The 20953-nt window shown below is 37.1% G+C and overlaps 1 non-coding gene across 1 annotated transcript; it reads right to left on the bottom strand.

The window, feature by feature from the left end:
• Positions 1 to 17312: 17312 nt before the first annotated feature.
• On the bottom strand, positions 17313 to 17420 carry LOC130942362 (small nucleolar RNA R71). The gene has a single exon (XR_009070935.1). It is a non-coding gene; the product is annotated as a small nucleolar RNA R71 (small nucleolar RNA).
• Between the last annotated feature and the right edge of the window lie 3533 nt (positions 17421 to 20953).

Here is a 20953-nt window from a genome sequence, read left to right as displayed (position 1 = left end):
ACAATGGAAATATAGAATCAAGCAAGACAAAGATCACAATTTTAGAGAGAACAACACACACCAAAAAAATAAAATATTGGTTGATAAGATGCAACCAATCAAATAGGCTCAAAATCTCACGGGTTTTGTTTGTTCGAGCTCTAAAACCATGTTCCAAAATAATATTTCTTCAAACAAGTTCAATAAAAATTTCAATTCAAATTAGTGAAATGCTATAGAAAGTTTCTTGAAAAGAAAATGTCACTTCAACCAAGGAGTGGTAAAATATACACAAAATCAAGCAAACATGCAAATGCAACAATGAACTAACAAAGAAAAAATAAAAATTGGTGTTGAGAAGAAAGTGATTAACCCACGGAGATTGGTATCGACCTCCCCACACTTAAAGATTGCACCGTCCTCGGTGCATGCTGAGATGTACAAGTAGACGGGTGGCTCCAACTGATACTTTTCTCCAATGATTGTACAGGTGAACTTGTTTGTCGCCCCATGTAGACTCTTCCTGTACCCCTCTTTGGTGGCCAGCCTAAAAGGAGAGAAAAAGAGGGAAAATTAAGCCTATAACAATGATATCAAACCAAATAGAACATAGGCAGGAGCTAATGCCAAATAAGGTTCTCAATTACATGGTAGCTACAACATGCAAGTGAAAAAACAATAGAAGCAAAGGGCATGTCAACTAAATAGCAAACAAGTTAAGGTGCACCCAAAATAATACAAAAAATATGCAATAGTTGAGTAAGAATTTTAATACCAATGTGAAAACAACAAGTGTAGAAAAGAAAGGGAGAAGAAACAATGAAGTTAAAATGCCATGAATGCGAGTATGCAAATGTAATGAATAGAAGAAAAGAAAGGGAATAAAAATGAGAGGGGGAAAGAAGAAAGAAGAGAGTAGAATGAAGAAAGAAGAAAGAAGAAAGAATTAGGATTGGGAGATAAAAGATAAGATATATGGCGCTGAGGTGGATTAGCTGTGCGTCACTTACGACGCGGACGCGTGGGTCACGCGTTCGCGTGATTTCCAAAATCTTCAAGTGACGCGAATGCGTCAGTCACGCGGACGCATGATTTGATATGCGCTAGTGGCGCAAGAGTAGCCGCGCGCTCGCGCAACTCTATGTCTCAAACGCCTATTTGCCAAAATTTAGGGTGACGCGTGCGCGTGGGTGACGTGCATGCGTGCATGGCCTTTCTTTTAAAATGACGCAGACGCGTGGGGAACGCGTTCGCGTGGTAGGACTTGTGCTTCTAGCATGGTTTCAGCCACACTCCATCACAACTTGCTGCCATACACCCATTTACGTCGATTTCGTGGGGTCACGCGTGCGCGTGGGTGACGCGCACGCGTGGAAGGCTGGATTCGCAAAGGACGCAGACGCGTCAGGGACGAGTTCACGTGGGCGTATTTGTGCCTGAGGCACGCCTCCATCCATGCTCCTGCGTGACTCTCTGTTTCTTTCTTCTTTGCTTCGCATGCACACATGACACGGACGCGTCAGCGACGCTCACGCGTCGCGTGCATTTTTTTAATTTTATTATTTTTTTATTCAATATGCAGATGCAAACGCAGAATGCAGGTGAATATGCAGAAATTATGAATGAACACTAGTAAAAATAAAATAAAATAAGATTAAGAATAAATAAAGGAATGATTATACCATGGTGGGTTGTCTCCCACCTAGCACTTTTAGTTATAGTCCTTAAGTTGGACATTTGGTGAGCTCCTTGTCATGGAGGATTGTGCTTGAATTCATCCTGAAACTGCCACCAATGCTTGGACTTCCAATAAGCTCTGTCTATTCCAAGTAAATTTCTCAAGCTTTGATGGAGTTCTTCACAAGCTTTGAGCTCCCAAATTTGATATTCTTGTACACCAGGATCCCAAATCTTGATTCCACACCCGTCTTCAAGTTGATCATCATGGTTTCATCCGGGTGGCAAGCACTCTGGATTCTCTATAGAGTACCAAACTCTTCTTTTAGATCTAACCAAGTTATCCCCAGTTGAGCCCTTACATCTAGCCTTTGAAATATCAACTTTGATGAGCCTTGATTTGCAACTCCAACCACTAAACAGTCTCCTCTGACGCTTTATGCCACAAAGCTTCCTGAGTTGGCCATCTGTTTCAAGAATATCATACTCAAGTGGGATAGGAAGACGAACAGAGATAAGTTTTACCCACTCAAGTGAAGGAGTAGACGACAACCTAGGTGGAGAAGTCTCCAACGTTCTTGACAAAGCATACTTAACTCCCATCCGCCCTTTTCTAAGGATTTCCGCTTCCACATTATTCTCAGACTCAATCAGAGAAGAGTCTTCATATTCAAGGAGTTCATTTACGGATGTAGATTTATCACTAGGAGGACTTGATGCATGATCTTTATCACCAAGGGAACTTACTTCTTGATCTATCCCATCCTTGTCTTCATAAGGAATATGCCATGGAGGTTGCGCACTGGCCTTCTTGACATCAATTTCAATCTTATTGGAGGAGTACTCTCCAATTCTAGATTCCCATGGAAGTTCAGCATCTCCTAAATCTTCAACCACTTCTTCCTCTGCAACTATTATGGCTTCCTCCACTTGTTCCAATACAAAGCCATGTTTCTCATTGTCCACCGGAGTTTCTAGTGTCTCCTTCATGCTACGCTCTTTTTTTGATTCTCTACATGTAGCCATGGAAGTACTTTGAGTGCTCGGATGTTGGGAAGCTAATTAATTTACTACCTCGGTCAAGGCAGTCACGAATTCTAGTACTTCCCATTTCATCTCTCTTTGCCTTTGAAGAAGAACACCAAGAGTGTCATGCATTGAAGGTTGAGGTGGATATGAGGGGTCATTAATTGGGAGGAAAGTTTCATGATAAGAGGGTGGTTCATCATAATAAGAATGTGGTGGTTCATCACTCTCCATCTTTTCCACTTGTTGCACAGCACGCTTCAATTCCTTGTTCTCAATTTGAGATTCTTTATCCATGAAAGCTTCGGGTGCTATTTGGTTTACCGCTTGGTCCAATTGACGCAGGGTTGCTTGAAATTGATCTATTGTTTCCTTGAGACGATCCCTTGACTCTTGTTCTGCTTGGATATCATAAGTAGGATCATAAGACTCTTGGATTGATGGACATAGATGTGATGTATATGAAGGTGGTGGTCCTTAGGAGTAACTGGGTTGGAATTAGGGTGGGTCTATGTATGTCTCATATGGCTCATAGGGTGATTGATATGGTGGATAAGGGTTAGGATTATATGAGGTTGTTTGGTAGTACGGGGCTTGTGAGTTTGGTGGTTCAAAGGTGTGTTGGAGAGGTGATTCATAAGCATATGGTGGGGCTTGCTGGTAATTACAAGGGGGTCCACCATATTCATCATCTTGGTAAGCTCTCTGGAATGGCTCTTGACCATAGTAATTTGGTGGAGGTTGGTTGTCACGAAGAGTTCCACCATAACTATTGTCTTGGCATGCATTGTAGAATGGTCGTTGTTCATGGTATCTTAGAAGGTGTTATTGCCGAAAGGGTTGATCAGATCCTCGTGGCTCCGTCCATCTCTGATTGTTTTTACCTTGATGCATGTTCCTGTTATAGCTTCCATTCCTTTCAACAACATTAGAATCAAACTTGAAACCAAAGGGGTGAGAATTCATAGTAGCTAATAAAAATTAAAAACAAAAATAAAAACAAATAAACAAGCAAAATAAAATATTTACAATAACCAATAACAAGGCACACGTTTGCAATTCCCCAGCAACGGCGCCATTTTGACCATCGGATTTCTATCGGTAAAGAAATTTAAAAATATATTCACGTTGTAAGTATAGCTTCTAAACCAACAAAAATCCTTTTGTACAAAAGTTTTGTTTGTCACTTAAACAAACCCAATAAAATTTATAAACCGAAGTATTTAAACCTTGGGTTGTCTCTCAAGAAATTGCAGGGAAGTATGATTTATTATTGGTTATGAAAAAAAGTATATTTTTGGGTTTTTGAAATAAGGGACAAGTATTTTTAAATGGCGAGAAAAATAAATTAATAATTAGAAAATCTCTTGGCAAGGTATGAGAACTGGAAATCCTATACTAGTTATCCTTATCAGGTGTGATGAGAATTAGATTTTGCTCCCACTTAGTTAACCCTTACTAAATAAAGAAAAGTCAAGTGGACTAATTAACTTGATTCGTCAAGTCCTAGTCAACTCCTATAGAAAGACTAGCTTTAGAGGGATTCAAATCAATAAGCAATCTCAATTTCCAATCAACTGCTGAGTTTGATAACTCAAGTGTCACCAATTACTCAACCAAAGCCAAAAGGGAAGAATATCTACTTGAATGAAAATAATTTGGATTAATTAGAAGCATCAATAAATTTAAGAAAGTAATCATAATTCTGAAATACCTCAAATTGCATTAAATAGAATATTCAAATCTAACATGAGAAGGTTCGTAAACCAATTTGGAAACATAAGTAATTAACAAATAAAAGCATTAGAATAAATAAAAGTAGAAGAGAAACCAAAGTAAAAGAACATTGAACCTGGAATGAAGAAGAAATAGCCTAAAACTAATAGAAATTCTAAATCCTAAATCCTAAGAGAGAGGAGAGGGCCTCTCTCTAGAAAACTACATCTAAAGCCTAAAATTGTGAATTATGAATATTGTATGAATTGTTCTCCGGCTTTATTCTGTGTTTCTAGGCCGAAAAATGGGTTAAAACGCTGCCCAAAATTGCCCCAGCGATTTCTGTTAATTCTGCAAATTGCGCTTGTCACGCGTACCCGTCAGTCACGCGTACGCGTCGTTTGACGATTTTCCTCTCCACGTGTGCGCGTCAGGCACGCGCTCGCGTCGTCTGCGTGAACTCCAATCCACGCGTTCGCGTCAGGCACGCGAACGTGTCACTACGATTTTGTCCAAATCGCGCGCACGCGTCAGCCATGCGTGCGCATCATTGTTCGCTGGTTGTCTTTTTTATGTCTTGTGCTCCTTCCCTTTTTGCAAGCTTCCTTTTCATCCCCTAAGCTATTCCTGCCCTATAAAGACTGAAACACTTAACACACAGATCACGGCATCAAATGATATAAAGGAGGATTAAATTACACAATTTTAAAGACTCTAGGAAGCAAGTTTTCAACCATAGATCAAGACTAGGAAGGAGTTGTAAAGCCATGCAAATCATATGAATAAGTGGGTAAAGACTTGATAAAAACCACTCAATTAAACACAAGATAAACCATAAAATAGCGGTTTATCACTAACATATAAGGATAAAATAATAATTTTTTTATAAATTTATTTACCTATTAAAATTGTGTCACAATACTAAATATATAAAGAAAAAAAAGTAGAATACTAACCCGTTATATTTACTTCACATCTACTGCTTTGATCAGATCTATTTCCATGAATTTCTGATAGTATTTAAAAAGAACACATTAACAAAATTATAGAATTATTCAATGAATTAAGTTTGTACAGTATCAGTGGTAATTAAAAGGTTACTTTTTATAAGAAACAAAACATACAAAATTAATTTGATTGGAAGTAATAGAATACGTAAAATATTCATTAATATTATAATTATCTAAACTCTGAATAACTAAAAAAAATAAATAGTGGCACGTAAAATACAAATACATTATAGGCAGTTTGAGTTCCTGTAAAAAGTTACCATTTGAAAAATAATTCTAGTGTAACCGTATAATAAATTTATTAAGTGAAAAATTATCATTTATAATTTACAATGTTATATATATTTATTAAAAATATTTGAACCTTTTTTGTGTATTAAATAAAAAGTTTAAAAGAATTGTAGAATATTAAAAAAGATATGAAATATAAAATTCTATTAGATATTATTTGGACCACTATTATTATGAGCATTTGAATAATAACAATCATATTATTGGAACGATAATAATGTATTTAAATGATTATATTTTATAGTGTATAATTATTCTTTAGAGATAAGTAATTCGTGAATATGAAAATTATATTAAACTGGTAGCATAATAATTATATTGAAAATAGTAAATTTATCAATTTAAATCTATGTAGTGAAAAAATTGCCACTTATGATATATCTTATCGGAATTATCAACTAATTCTTTTGTTATACAGTAAAAAAATTTAAGTTACAATTATATTATTAAACATATATCTAATATAAATTTTGTACAATGATACGGTGAGAACATTTTATATTAAAAAAGAAAGGAGTATAAATCAATTATTTATCAGTAACATCAAAGGAGCACCTTTTCATAAAATTTAATTAATATATCTTAAAATTATTTAATAATTTTATATCAGTATTGTTGCTAAGATAATTTATGGGTAGGGGTGCATGGATCAGATCGTATCCGTAGATCCGCGGTAAATATTCGCATCAAATCCGAAAATTACGGATACGATCCGATCCACAATTTGATCGGATCGGATCGCAGATATTTGCTCTACATCCACGTATCCGATCCGTGGATCCGCAGATCCGCACAATAATAATAATTAATATATATATATATATATATATATATATATATATATATATGTTTGGTATTATATTTACTTGTTTGTATGTTTTAGTTAGTAATTATTATTCATATATTGTATTATTTTATTTTTGTTATTTAGAAAGAGTTTGATTAAAAATATTTTAGGAATAAATAAGTTTAAAAGTGTGAAATAAATATTTTTATTAAATTTTTTATTAAATAAGTTTAAAAATATTTTTATCCGATATCCAATCCGACAGTAAAAAGCGTGGATATCATATCCGATCCGATCCGATGAAAATTATGCAGATCGAATTGAATTTTCGGCCATATCCCATCCGATCTGATCCATGTACACCCCTATTTATGGGATTAAATGTTTATTTTTAATAATTGATTAATAAGTTACTGATAAATAATGTTGCTGATAAATATTAACAATTAATAAGTTACAAATAAATAAATTTATTAATAATATAATTTTAATATATATTAAAATTATTGGTTTATTTTTAGATAAATAATCATTTGTAATAAATTTATTTAGGACACTAATAGAAGGTTTATTGAATCAAAATTTAAGAAAAAATAAATTATTATTAATTAAATAAATATACAGGAGTCCTACCTATATTATTATCATTCGCTCTATTACTTGAATCAGTTTCATTTTTATTATGAGTATCTAAATATTTAAAAAATTTATTATTAGCATAGAAATAATATATGTTGAGAATTCAAGAGTATATTCGGTAGATAAATTACAGATAAATAATACTAAGAGTACATTAACATAGATATATTGTAAAAATAATTTAAATTAAATGGCAAACTAAATTGTAAAAAGAAAGGTTAAAAAAAATATATAGCAAAATTATCCACTAAATTTTTTTGTTACAGAGTCAGAAAATTTAATTAAAAATATATTATTAAACATTGAATATATATATCTTTCTTATAATAATACAGGTATAATAATTTGATATCTGTATAATATTATATTAAAAAATTATTAAATTATCTAATAATTGATATTATAATTATGTGAAGTACATTAAGACAATATAATAATATCTATAATAATATTATTTAGGCTAATAATAAAAGGTTTATTGATTCAAAATTTTATGAAAAATAAATTATTATTAAATAAATAAATATAAATATACATAATTTTTATCCATATTTAGACTATTCGGTATATTACTTGAACCAATTTCATTGTTATTATGAGTATCTGTATATTTAAAAAATTTATTATTAAGATGAAAATAATATAGATAATTTAAGGATAAACTCAAGAGATAAATTGTACATAATTGGTACTAAGAATACAGTAACATAGATCGTAAAAAATATTTCATATTAAATGATAAACTAACAGCATAAATTTATAAATAGAAAATATAACTTAGAGTACTTGATACAGAGTATTGATGAGCGAGTATATTTGTGATATCTTGTAATATTGATGAGCGAGTATATTTGTGATATCTTGTAATGGTGTTGTCATGTTAGTTGGACCACTCGATGTATCGATTTGTTTTTCTCGTCTAATACTCTCTCGGTAATTGGCATACCTTCTGGCGAGGTGTTGCTGTCTCTGTTCTTCGTTCATATGTACTTACTGTAACCAAGGGGGAACGTGGAAACGGAGCAGCAGTAAATCCCGTGGTGATTCTGGCGACCACAGCACCATTTTCGATTTCCAAGCACGGTGACGGGATTTCAGGCAGCGGCTGTGGGAGACGGCAACAGCTTGGCGGCACTAGGAACGAGCTCAACCTCGAACCTTTCTCGCGTTTTGTTCATTATGTCAACAGCGGCGACTTCCAATAAATGATGATGGGAGCTTCGACGGCGACAGAGTCAGGCACGACGGCGGATCGTCGGCGATAGAGGCACGATGACAGCAAGCAACTCCTCCCTCCTCTACTGCATTGTGTCTCTCTCTCCTCTGGCTCTCTCCAGCGATGACAGTGCCAGGAAACTCGAAGGCGTATGGTGAGAAGAGGCTCGACGGTTCATTGACGACGGCAGCATCCCTCGTCGCTGGCAACGCCTCTCTCTCTGTGCGTTGTATGTTTAGTGAAAAAGGGGGGAGGGTAGGGGTACGATGCTGAGTAAGGAGAGAGTGAGTAGGTTAGTGTGTGCTAGGGTTAGGGTTTAGTTAGGGAAAATTAAGGTTAAGGTAGTCTAAGAATTTTAATAAAATTAAGAGTAATGTAGTAATTGAAAACCAAATTTAGCCCAATAAAATTATCCTTAAGAATACTGTTTAATTATCAATTTATACGAGTAATTAAACTATATAAAATTTTTATTATTTTTCAATTACTAAAATTTTAAATTCTAAATAAGAAAATATTCAATTATTATAAAAATCTCCAATAAAAGAATTTTTGAAAATAATATCTTGAACAAATATAACAAATCATAAACAGTTTATTATTCAAATTTCGAAAATTCGGGGTCTTACATATATAATATATCCAAGACATTAATAGGGTATGACAACCACCCATACCCTCAACACTTTGATCGATTGCTAAACACATGACTCAATATAACCAACAAAGAATAGAACTACCTAGCTATAACCGCTGATGGCGCCAAAATTGTCTAAAAGTGAAAGAAATCGTACGTGCACCGTATTGTTATCCTTGTCGGGTAGTAAACACCATCTAGCAAATACATGATGTAACAATGGGCATACTACATCTGGGATTCGTTGGGACCATCGAGTGACATCTCTTGAAGTCGAGTTCTTAGCCACTTCAGTTTTATATTGAACTTGTTGGCCCTAATATGCTCAGCCAGCATGTCTCCAATAAGTTCCTTACACTACTGCTATATATCTCTATGATAAAACTTGCTTCATGATCTCAAAGTACCGTTCACAGGTTCCTCATCAATAGGTAAACCTAACTACATTGTCATGTCTGTCGGGATATAGTGGCCGCCACACTTCACAATCAGAGAGAGACTATGATGCAACGATAGGGAATCCTCAACCTAACTCGTTCGCACCATAATCAGGAATTGAATCGAAGGAAATCCTCAACCTTCTATCAATTTTCTTATGTAAGAAGAGAGAGAATCCTCAATCCCACTTGTCCACCACAACTAGAGGGAGAATCTTTAATCTCAACTTGTCTATCACAGCAAGGGAGAGAATCTTCAATCTCGACTTACCTATTCGTGAGTAGGACAGAGCCACCGTCCTTACCTTGGGCGGGACAAAACCATCATTCCCACAACATCAATCAAAATCCCATTTCAAATCATAATCACAATTAGACATAACCAAGATCAAAGTCAAAACCACAGATATATATCATGATATTTCAATCAAACCTCATCATAATTAGAATTCATTATGTTCATATTTATCACAAGGATAATTATTCTTTAAAGTGTGAGCGGGATAAACCCACCGTCCTCATCATGGTTGGAAATTAGACCAAAGAGAATCATCAATCTTCTATCCAATTTTCTGATGCGACAAGAGAGAGAATCTTCAACCTAACTTGTCCATTGCAACACAAGATAAGGGAATTCTCAATACCTCAACTCATGATTATACCTTATCATATATCATTCAATCAATTAAGTAATCATATTCAATCATGATTCATAATTTCAACCAATTCAATGAATTATAATCCATCATCAATAAAATCATCATAGTCAAATTCATCGATCCGTGAGCGGGACTAAGCCACCGTCCTCACCACGGTTGGGAATTGGACCGAGAAAAATTCTCAACCTTCTATCCAATTCTCTGATGCGATAAGAGAGAGAATTCTCATCCTCAAACTTGTCCACCATAACACTAAATAATGTCTTATATCACCGTAAAAATCAATTTCCCATATATCCCCAACATAACATTAAAATATTTCATTTAACAAAATTTTTATTGGAAATTTACTCAATTCAATCTGTTATATTTACCTACCGATACATGAGCCCATGGCTACTCTTTCCTTAACCCATCAATAATATAACTATCAATTTTCTCAAACCATTTATCTAAACTACTTATTCATCAAAACTATCAGTTCTACAATATTCAAATCTATAATACATTAAACCAACATCAAATTATTTCTACATGAAAGATAAGAGGTTTTTGGCATCTTCAAGAAGTTCAAGAAACATGTAGAAAACCAAAGTGGTCATAGCATCAAGGTACTTTGTAGTGACAGAAGAACTGAATACACTTCCAAAGAATTTAATAAATTCTGCAAATAAGAGGGTGTCGAGCATCAACTCACAATGGGATACACTCCTGAGCAAAATGGAGTATCTGAGAGAAAAAATAGAACTGTGATAGAAATGGCATGCTCGATCGTCAAGAAGAAAAATTTGCTAAACATCTTCTGCGCAGAAGCTGTATACACAGTAGTATGCCTATGGTGCACGAAATTGCAATCACACTTTTGCAATCCCGCACAACTAACCAGCAAGTGCACTGGGTCGTCCAAGTAATACCTTACGTGAGTAAGGGTCGATCCCACGGAGATTGTCGGCTTGAAGCAAGCTATGGTTATCTTGTAACTCTTAGTCAGGATATCAAAAATTATCAGGATTGATTGTGAAAAGCAAAAGAACATGAAATAATTACTTGTTTTGCAGTAATGGAGAATAGGTTGAGGTTTTGGAGATGCTCTGTCTTCTGAACCTCTGCTTTCCTACTGTCTTCTTCTTCAAACACGCAAGGCTCCTTCCATGGCAAGCTGTATGCAAGGGTTTCACCGTTGTCAGTGGCTACCTCCCATCCTCTCAGTGGAAATGTTCAACGCACCCTATCACGGCACGGCTATCCATCTGTCGGTTCTCAATCAGGCCGGAATAGAATCCAGTGATTCTTTTGCGTCTGTCACTAACGCCCCGCCTTCAGGAGTTTGAAGCTCGTCACAGTCATTCAATCATTGAATCCTACTCAGAATACCACAGACAAGGTTTAGACCTTTCGGATTCTCTTGAATGCCGCCATCAGTTCTAGCTTATACCACGAAGATTCTGATTAAAGAATCCAAGAGATATCTACTTAATCTAAGGTAGAACGGAGGTGATTGTCAGGCACACGTTCATAGTTGAGAATGATGATGAGTGTCACGGATCATCACGTTCATCCGGTTTAAGAACAAGTAGTATCTTAGAATGGAAGCAAGCATGATTGAATGAAAAACAGTAGTAATTGCATTAATCCATCAAGACACAGCAGAGCTCCTCACCCCCAACCATGGGGTTTAGAGACTCATGCTGTAAAAAGTACACAAAGAAACGTGTAAAGTGTCATGAGGTACAGATACAATGTCAAAAGATCCTATTAATAGTGAACTAGTAACCTAGGGTTTACAGAATTGAGTAAATGACAGAAATATCCACTTCCGGGCCCACTTGGTGTGTGCTTGGGCTGAGCATTGAAGCATTTTCATGTAGAGGCTCTTTCTGGAGTTAAACGCCAGCTTTTATGCCAGTTTGGGCATTTAACTCCAATTTCTATGCCAGTTCCAGCGTTAAACGCTGGGAATTTTGAAGCTGATTTGCAACGCCGGTTTGGGCCATCAAATCTTGGGCAAAGTATGGACTATTATACATTGCTGGAAAGCCCAAAATGTCTACTTTCCAAAGCCGTTGAGAGCGCGCCAATTGGGCTTCTGTAGCTCCAGAAAATCTACTTCGAGTGCAAGGAGGTCAGAATCCAACAACATCTGCAGTCCTTTTCAGCCTCTGAATCAGATTTTTGCTCAGGTCCCTCAATTTCAGCCAGAAAATACCTGAAATCACAGAAAAACACACAAACTCATAGTAAAGTCCAGAAAAGTGAATTTTAATTAAAAACTAATAAAAATAAACTAAAAACTAACTAAATCATACTAAAAACATACTAAAAATAATGCCAAAAAGCGTATAAATTATCCGCTCATCACAACACCAAACTTAAATTGTTGCTTGTCCCCAAGCAACTAAAAATCAAAATAGAATAAAAAGAAGAGAATATACTATAGACTCCAAAATATCAAAGAAACTTAGTTCCAATTAGATGAGCGGGACTAGTAGCTTTTTGCTTCCGAACAGTTTTGGCATCTCGCTTTATCCTTTGAGGTTCAGAATGATTGGCATCTATAGGAACTCAGAATTCAGATAGTGTTATTGATTCTCCTAGTTAGGTATGATGATTCTTGAACACAGCTACTTTATGAGTCTTGGCCGTGGCCCAAAGCACTCTGTCTTCCAGTATTACCACCGGATACATACATGCCACAGACACATGATTGGGTGAACCTTTTCAGATTGTGACTCAGCTTTGCTAGAGTCCCCAATTAGAGGTGTCCAGGGTTCTTAAGCACACTCTTTTGCCTTGGATCACAACTTTGTTTCTACCCTTGCCTTTTGGTTTAAAGGGCTATTGGCTTTTTCTGCTTGCTTTTTCTTTTTTTCTTCTATTTTTTTCATTTTTTTTAATTCACTGCTTTTTCTTGCTTCAAGAATCAATTTGATGATTTTTCAGATCCTCAATAACAGTTCTCCTTTTCCATCATTCTTTCAAGAGCCAACAATTTTAACATTCTTAAAACAAAAAATTCAAAAGACATATGCACTGTTCAAGCATTCATTCAGAAAACAAAAAGTATTGTCACCACATCAAACTAATTCAACTAGTTTCAGAGATGAATTCAAAATCCTGTACTTCTTGTTCTTTTGTGATTAAAGCATTTTTCATTTAAGAGAGGTGATGGATTCATAGGACATTCATAGCTTTAAGGCATAGACACTAAGCTACTAATGATCGTGTAATAAGACACAAACATAGATAAACATAAGCATAAAAATTCGAAAAATAGAAAATAAAGAACAAGGAGATTAAAGAACGGGTCCACCTTAGTGATGGCAGCTTGTTCTTCCTCTTGAAGATCTTATGGAGTGCTTGAGCTCCTCAATGTCTCTTCCTTGCCTTTGTTGCTCCTCTCTCATGATTCTATGATCTTCTTTAATTTCATGGAGGAGGATGAAATGTTCTTGGTGCTTGATGAGCGGATAATTTGTACGCTTTTTGGTATTGTTTTTAGTATGTTTTTAGTATATTTAGTTGAGTTTTTAGTATATTTTTGTTAGTTTTTAATTAAAATTCACTTTTCTGGACTTTACTATGAGTTTGTGTGTTTTTCTGTGATTTCAGGTATTTTCTGGCTGAAATTGAGGGACCTGAGCAAAAATCTGATCCAGAGACTGAAAAGGACTGCAGATGCTGTTGGATTCTGACCTCCCTGCACTCGAAGTGGATTTTCTGGAGCTACAGAAGCCCAATTGGCGTTCGCTCAACGGCGTTGGAAAGTAGACATCCTGGGCTTTCCAGCAATATATGATAGTCCATACTTTGCCCAAGATTTGATGGCCCAAACCGGCGTTCAAAGTCACCTTCAGATTTCCCAGCGTTAAACACCGGAACTGGCACCAAAATGGAAGTTAAACGCCCAAACTGGCATAAAAGCTGGCGTTTAACTCCAAGAAGAGTCTCTACACGAAAAATGCTTCATTGCTCAGCCCAAGCACACACCAAGTGGGCCCGGAAGTGGATTTTTATGTCATTTACTCATCTTTGTAATCCTTAGGCTACTAGTTCCCTATAAGTAGGACCTTTTACTATTGTATTTTCATCTTTCAATCTTAGAAGCTTTTGATCATGTTTTTATGATTGAACCCTCTTTGGGAGGCTGGTCTCACGGCCATGCCTAGACCTTGTTCTTATGTATTTTCAACGGTGGAGTTTCTACACACCATAGATTAAGGTGTGGAGCTCTGCTGTACCTCGAGTATTAATGCAATTACTATTGTTCTTCTATTCAATTCCGCTTGTTCTTTGTCCAAGATATCACTTGTTCTTCAACTTGATGAATGTGATGATCCGTGACACTCATCATCATTCTCACTCATGAACAAAGTGACTGACAACCACTCTTGTTCTACTAGTGTTTATCTCTTGGATTCCTGATACACGATGCATGGTTGATCGCCTGACAACCGAGTGCTCGCCTGACAAACGAGCCAGCCGTTCCGTGAGATCAGAGTCTTCGTGGTATAGGCAAGAACTGATGGCGGCATTCAAGAGAATCCGGAAGGTCTAACCTTGTCTGTGGTATCCTGAGTAGGATTCAATGATTGAATGACTGTGACGTGCTTCAAACTCCTGAAGGCGGGGCGTTAGTGACAGACGCAAAAGATTCACTGGATTCTATTCCGGCCTGATTGAGAACTGACAGATGGATAGCCGTGCCGTGACAGGGTGCGTTGAACATTTCCAATGAGAGGATGGGAGGTAGCCACTAACAACGGTGAAACCCTTGCATAAGCTTGCCATGGAAAGGAGTAAGAAGGATTGGATGAAGACAGTAGGAAAGCAGAGAGACGGAAGGGAAAACATCTTCATACGCTTATCTGAAGCTCTCACCAATGATATACATAAGTATCTCTATCTTTATCTTTATGTTTTATTCATATATCATCTATACCCATTTGAGTCTGCCTGACTAAGATTTACAAGGTGACCATAGCTTGCTTCATACCAACAATCTCCGTGGGATCGACCCTTACTCGCGTAAGGTTTATTACTTGGACGACCCAGTGCACTTGCTGGTTAGTTGTGCGGAGTTGTGATGAAGAGTTGAGATTGCAATGAGCGTACCATGTTGATGGCGCCATTGATGATCACAATTTTGTGCACCAAGTTTTTGGCGCCGTTGCCGGGGATTGTTCGAGTATGGACAACTGACGGTTCATCTTGTTGCTTAGATTAGGTATTTTTTTTCAGAGTTCTTAAGAATGAATTTTAGTGTTTCAAGGTGATGTTCTTATCATCACCAAAGCTGATTGATCCTCATCAATTTAGCTCTTGAATGCAATGTCCTGCTGAAGCTTGGCTAGCTATGTCTAATTCCTTTAGACTAAAGCTTTAGACTAACATTGCATGATTCCTGGAATTCTCATTAAGAATTTTGATACCTTTGTTTTCTTTTCCACTTAATTTTAGAAAAATCCAAAAAAAAAAAACTACAAAATCATAAAAAAACCAAAAATATTTATTGTTTAAAGTCTAGTGTCTCATTTTAAATTTGGTGTCAATTGCATGTTTCTGTTCTTCTTGCATTCATTCATGTGTCTTAAGTGTTCTTCAAGATGTTCTTGATGATTTCCTTGCTCTGATCTTTGAATTCTATTGACTTGAGCATTTCGGTTGTTTGTCATATGCATTCTCATTTTGTTAGTGTCAGTATTATACAAACTTCTAAGTTTGGTGTCTTGCATGCATTGTTTATTTGATTTTAGTTGCATTTTGATTATTCCTCATTATTAAAAATCCAAAAAATATTTTTAATTTGTGTCTTTTCAAGTCAATAATACAGAGAATTGAAGATTCAGAACATACTGCAGAGGAATTATACAGAAAAAGCTGGGCGTTCAAAACGCCCAGTGAAGAAGGCAGACTGGCATTTAAACGCCAGCCAGGGTGCCTGGTTGGGCGTTTAACGCCCAAAAAGGTAGTGCACTGGGTGTTAAACGCCAGAATGTGCACCATTCTGGGCGTTTAACGCCAGGATGGCACAAGAGGGAGGATTTTGTTTTCAAATCAATTTTTTTCATGTTTTCAAAATCAAATCTTTTTCAAATCATATCTTTTCAATCAAACCTTTTTCAAAATCAATTTCTTTCCTTTTTCAAAGATACTTACTATCAATTAATGATTTGATTCAACATTTTAAGTATGTTGCCTTTTCTGTTGAGAAAGGTTTAATGTTTGAATCATATCTTTTCTTGTTAGGCAAGTCATTAATTTTTTTTAAAATCAAATCTTTTTAAAATTGTTTTCAAATCATATCTTTTCAATCACATATTTTTTAAAAACCAATCATATCTTCTTAACCTCATCTTTTTCAAAATAGTTTTCAATCAAATCTTTTTGACTTCTAATTTCAAAAACTTTTTCAAAAATCACTTGATTTCTTTCCCACTCTTATTTTCGAAAATTAATTAGTGTTTTTCAAAATGTTTTCAAATTCTTTAACTTAATTTTCGAAAAAGCTCTTCCTCTCTTCTCACATCCTTCTATTTATGGAGTACCACTCCTCCTCAATGCACAATTCGAACTCCATCTTTCTTGATAAGTTCGAATTTTCTACCTCTGTCTTCTATTTTTCTTTTCCTCTGACACCTCAAGGAATCTCTATACTGTGACATAGAGGATTCCACACTTTCTTGTTCTCTTCTCTTTCATATGAGCAGGAACAAAGACAAAAGCATTCTTGTTGAAGCTGACCCTGAACCTGAAAGGACCTTGAAGCGAAAGCTAAGAGAAGCTAAGGCACAACTCTCTGTAGAGGACCTAACAAAAATCTTCAAAGAAGAAGACATGGCAGCCGAAAACAACAACAATGCCAACAATGCAAGGAAGGTGTTGGGTGACTTTACTGCACCTACTCCCGACTTCTATGGGAGAAGCATCTCTATCCCCGCCATTGGAGCAAACAACTTTGAGCTAAGCCTCAATTAGTTTCTCTAATGCAACAGAATTGCAAGTTTCATGGACTTCCATTGGAAGATCCTCATCAGTTTTTAGCTGAATTCTTGCAAATCTGTGACACTGTCAAGACTAATGGGGTTGACCCTGAGGTCTACAGACTTATGCTATTCCCTTTTGCTGTAAGAGACAGAGCTAGGACATGGTTGGACTCACAACCTAAAGAAAGCCTGGACTCATGGGAAAAGCTACTCAATGCCTTCTTGGCAAAGTTCTTTCCACCTCAAAAATTGAGTAAGCTTAGAGTGGAAGTCCAAACCTTCAGATAGAAGGATGGAGAATCCCTCTATGAAGCTTGGGAAAGATACAAACAATTGATCAGAAAATGTCCTTCTGACATGCTTTCTGAATGGAGCATCATAGGTATTTTCTATGATGGTCTCTCTGAACTATCCAAGATGTCTTTGGATAGCTCTGCTGGAGGATCTCTTCATCTGAAGAAGACGCCTACAGAAGCTCAAGAGCTAATTGAAATGGTTGCAAATAACCAATTCATGTACACTTCTGAAAGGAATCCTGTGAACAATGGGACAAGTCAGAAGAAAGGAGTTCTTGAGATTGATACTCTGAATGCCATTCTGGCTCAGAACAAGATATTGACTCAACAAGTCAATCTGATTTCTCAAAGTCTGTCTGGAATGCAAAATGCACCTGGCAGTACTAAGGATGCTTCATCTGAAGAAGAAGCTTATGACCCTGAGAACCCTTCAATGGAAGAGGTGAATTACCTAGGAGAACCCTATGGAAACACCTATAATTCTTCATGGAAAAATCACCCAAATTTCTCATGGAAGAATCAAGAGAGACCTCAAAAAGGTTTCAACAACAATAATGGTGGAAGAAATAGGTTTAGCAATGGCAAGCCTTTTCCATCATCTTCTCAGCAACAGACAGAGAATTCTAAGCAAGACCCCTCTGACTTAGCAACCATGGTCTCTGATCTAATCAAAACCACTCAAAGTTTCATGACTGAAACAAGGTCCTCCATTAAGAATTTGGAGGCACAAGTGGGACAGCTGAGCAAGAAAGTTACTGAACTCCCTCCTAGTACTCTTCCAAGCAATACAGAAGAAAATCCAAAAGGAGAGTGCAAGGCCATAAACATGGCCGAATTTGGAGAGGAAGGAGAGGAAGTGAACGCCACTGAGGAAGACCTCAATGGGCGTGCACTAGCCTCCACTGAGTTCCCCAATGAGGAACCATAGGAATCTGAGGCTCAAAATGAGACCATAGAGATTCCATTGGACTTACTTCTGCCATTCATGAGCTCTGATGAGTATTCCTCCTCTGAAGAGGATGAGTATGTCACTGAAGAGCAAGTTGCTAAATACCTTGGAGCAATCATGAAACTAAATGACAAGTTATTTGGAAATGAGACTTGGGAGAACGAACCTCCTTTGCTCACCAAAGAACTGGATGACTTGTCTAGGCAGAAATTATCTCAAAAGAGACAAGATCCTGGGAAGTTTTCAATACCTTGTACCATAGGCACCATGACCTTCAAGAAGGCTCTGTGTGACTTAGGGTCAAGTGTAAACCTCATGCCTCTCTCTGTAATGGAGAAGCTAGGGATCTTTGAGGTGCAAGCTGCAAGAATCTCATTAGAGATGGCAGACAATTCAAGAAAACAAGCTTATGGACTTGTAGAGGATGTTTTGGTGAAGATTGAAGACCATTACATCCCTGCTGATTTCATAGTCCTAGAGACTGGGAAGTGCATGGATGAATCTATCATCCTTGGCAGACCCTTCCTAGCCACAGCAAAGGCTGTGATTGATGTTGATGGAGGTGAACTGATCATTCAAGTGAATGACAAATCCTATGTTTTTAAGGCTCAAGGATATTCCTCTATCACCATGGAGAGGAAGCATGAAGAGCTTCTCTCAAATCAGAGTCAAACAGAGCCCCCACAGTCAAACTCTAAGTTTGGTGTTGGGAGGCCACAACCAAACTCTAAGTTTGGTGTTGAACCCCCACATTCAAACTCTAAGTTTGGTGTTGGGAGGTTCCAACATTGCTCTGAGTATCTGTGAGGCTCCCTGAGAGTCCTCTGTCAAGCTACTGACATTAAAGAAGCGCTTGTTGGGAGGCAACCCAATGATTATATTTTATCTATTTTCCTTTGTTATTTTATGTTTTTTGTAGGTTGATGATCATAAGAAGTCACAAAATCAATTGAAAAAGCAAAAACAGAATGAAAAACAGGAAGAAAAATAGCACACTCTGGAGGAGAACTTGCTGGCGTTTAAACGCCAGTGAGGCTAGCAGTTGGGCGTTTAACGCCCAGTCTGTCACCATTCTGGGCGTTTAACGCCAGAAAGGGGCACCAGACTGGCGTTAAACACCAGGAAAGGGCAAGAACCTGGCGTTAAATGCCAGAAATGGGCACCAGCCCGGCGTTTAACGCCAGAATTGGCTCAAAACGTGATTTTGCATGCCATTTGGTGCAGGGATGACTTTTCCTTGACACCTCAGGATCTGTGGACCCCACAGGATCCCCACCAACCCCATCACCCTCTTTCTTCTTCACCCATTCACCAATCACCTCAATACCTCTTCCCCAAAAACCCTTCACCTATCAAATCCCATCTTTCTCTTCACCACTCACATCCATCCTTCATAAAACCCCACCTACCTCACCATTCAAATTCAAACCACTTTCCCTCCCAAACCCACCCATAATAGCCGAACCCTACCCCTCCCTTCCACCACTATATAAACCCTTCTTCACCCCTTCATTTTCACACAACCTAAACACCACTTCTCCCCCTCTTTGGCCGAACATAAAGCCATTCCCTTCTTCCTCATTTCTTCTTCTTCTACTCTCTTCTTTCTTCTTTTGCTCGAGGACGAGCAACCCTTTTAAGTTTGGTGTGGTAAAAGCATTGCTTTTTGTTTTTCCATAACCATTTATGGCATCCAAGGCTGGAGAAACCTCTAGAAAGAGGAAAGGGAAGGCAAAAGCTTTCACCTTCGAGTCATGGGAGATGGAGAGATTCATCTCAAGGGTGCATCAAGACCACTTCTATGAAGTTGTGGCCATGAAGAAGGGTCAACTTTGATCAAAGGTTGGACCAAGTCCTCACAGACATTTGTGAAGAGGGCGCTCAATGGAAGAGAGATTCAAGAGGAAAGCCGGTTCAACTGAGAAGGCATGACCTCAAGCCCATCACTAAGAAAAGGATGGAGCAAACAAGAGACCCCTCTCATCATGAGATCCCTGAGATGCCTCAAGGGATGCACTTTCCTCCACAAGACTATTGGGAGCAAATTAACACCTCCCTAGGAGAATTGAGTTCCAACATGGGACAACTAATGGTGGAGCACCAAGAACATTCCATCCTCCTCCATGAAATTAGAGAAGATCAAAGAATCATGAGAGAGAAGTAACAAAGACAAGGAAAAGACATTGAGGAGCTCAAGCACTCCATAAGACCTTCAAGAGGAAGAACAAGCCGCCATCACTAAGGTGGACCCGTTCTTTAATCTCCTTGTTCTTTATTTTCCTGTTTTTCGAAAATTTATGCTTTATGTTTGTCCATGTTTGTGTCTTATGATCATTAGTGTCTTAGTGTCTATGCCTTAAAGTTATGAATGTCCTATGAATCCATCACCTTTCTTAAATAAACAATGTTCTCAATTGAAAAAGAAAAAGAATTGCATGAATTGTGAATTTTATAACAGTTTAATTATTTTGATGTGGTGGCAACACTTTTGTTTTATGAATGCATGCTTAAACAGTGCATATGTCTTTTGAATTTGTGATTCATGAATGTTGGCTCTTGAAAGAATGATGAAAAAGGAGACATGTTACTGAGGATCTGAAAAATCATCAAAATGATTCTTGAAGCAAGAAAAAGCAGTGAATACAAAAAAA

Source organism: Arachis stenosperma, chromosome 7 (genome assembly GCF_014773155.1).
Source record: "Arachis stenosperma cultivar V10309 chromosome 7, arast.V10309.gnm1.PFL2, whole genome shotgun sequence".
In the NCBI taxonomy this organism is placed as follows: domain Eukaryota; kingdom Viridiplantae; phylum Streptophyta; class Magnoliopsida; order Fabales; family Fabaceae; genus Arachis; species Arachis stenosperma.
The sequence above is the reverse complement of the archived record's forward strand: the minus strand, read 5'-3'. Positions and strand labels throughout refer to the sequence as shown.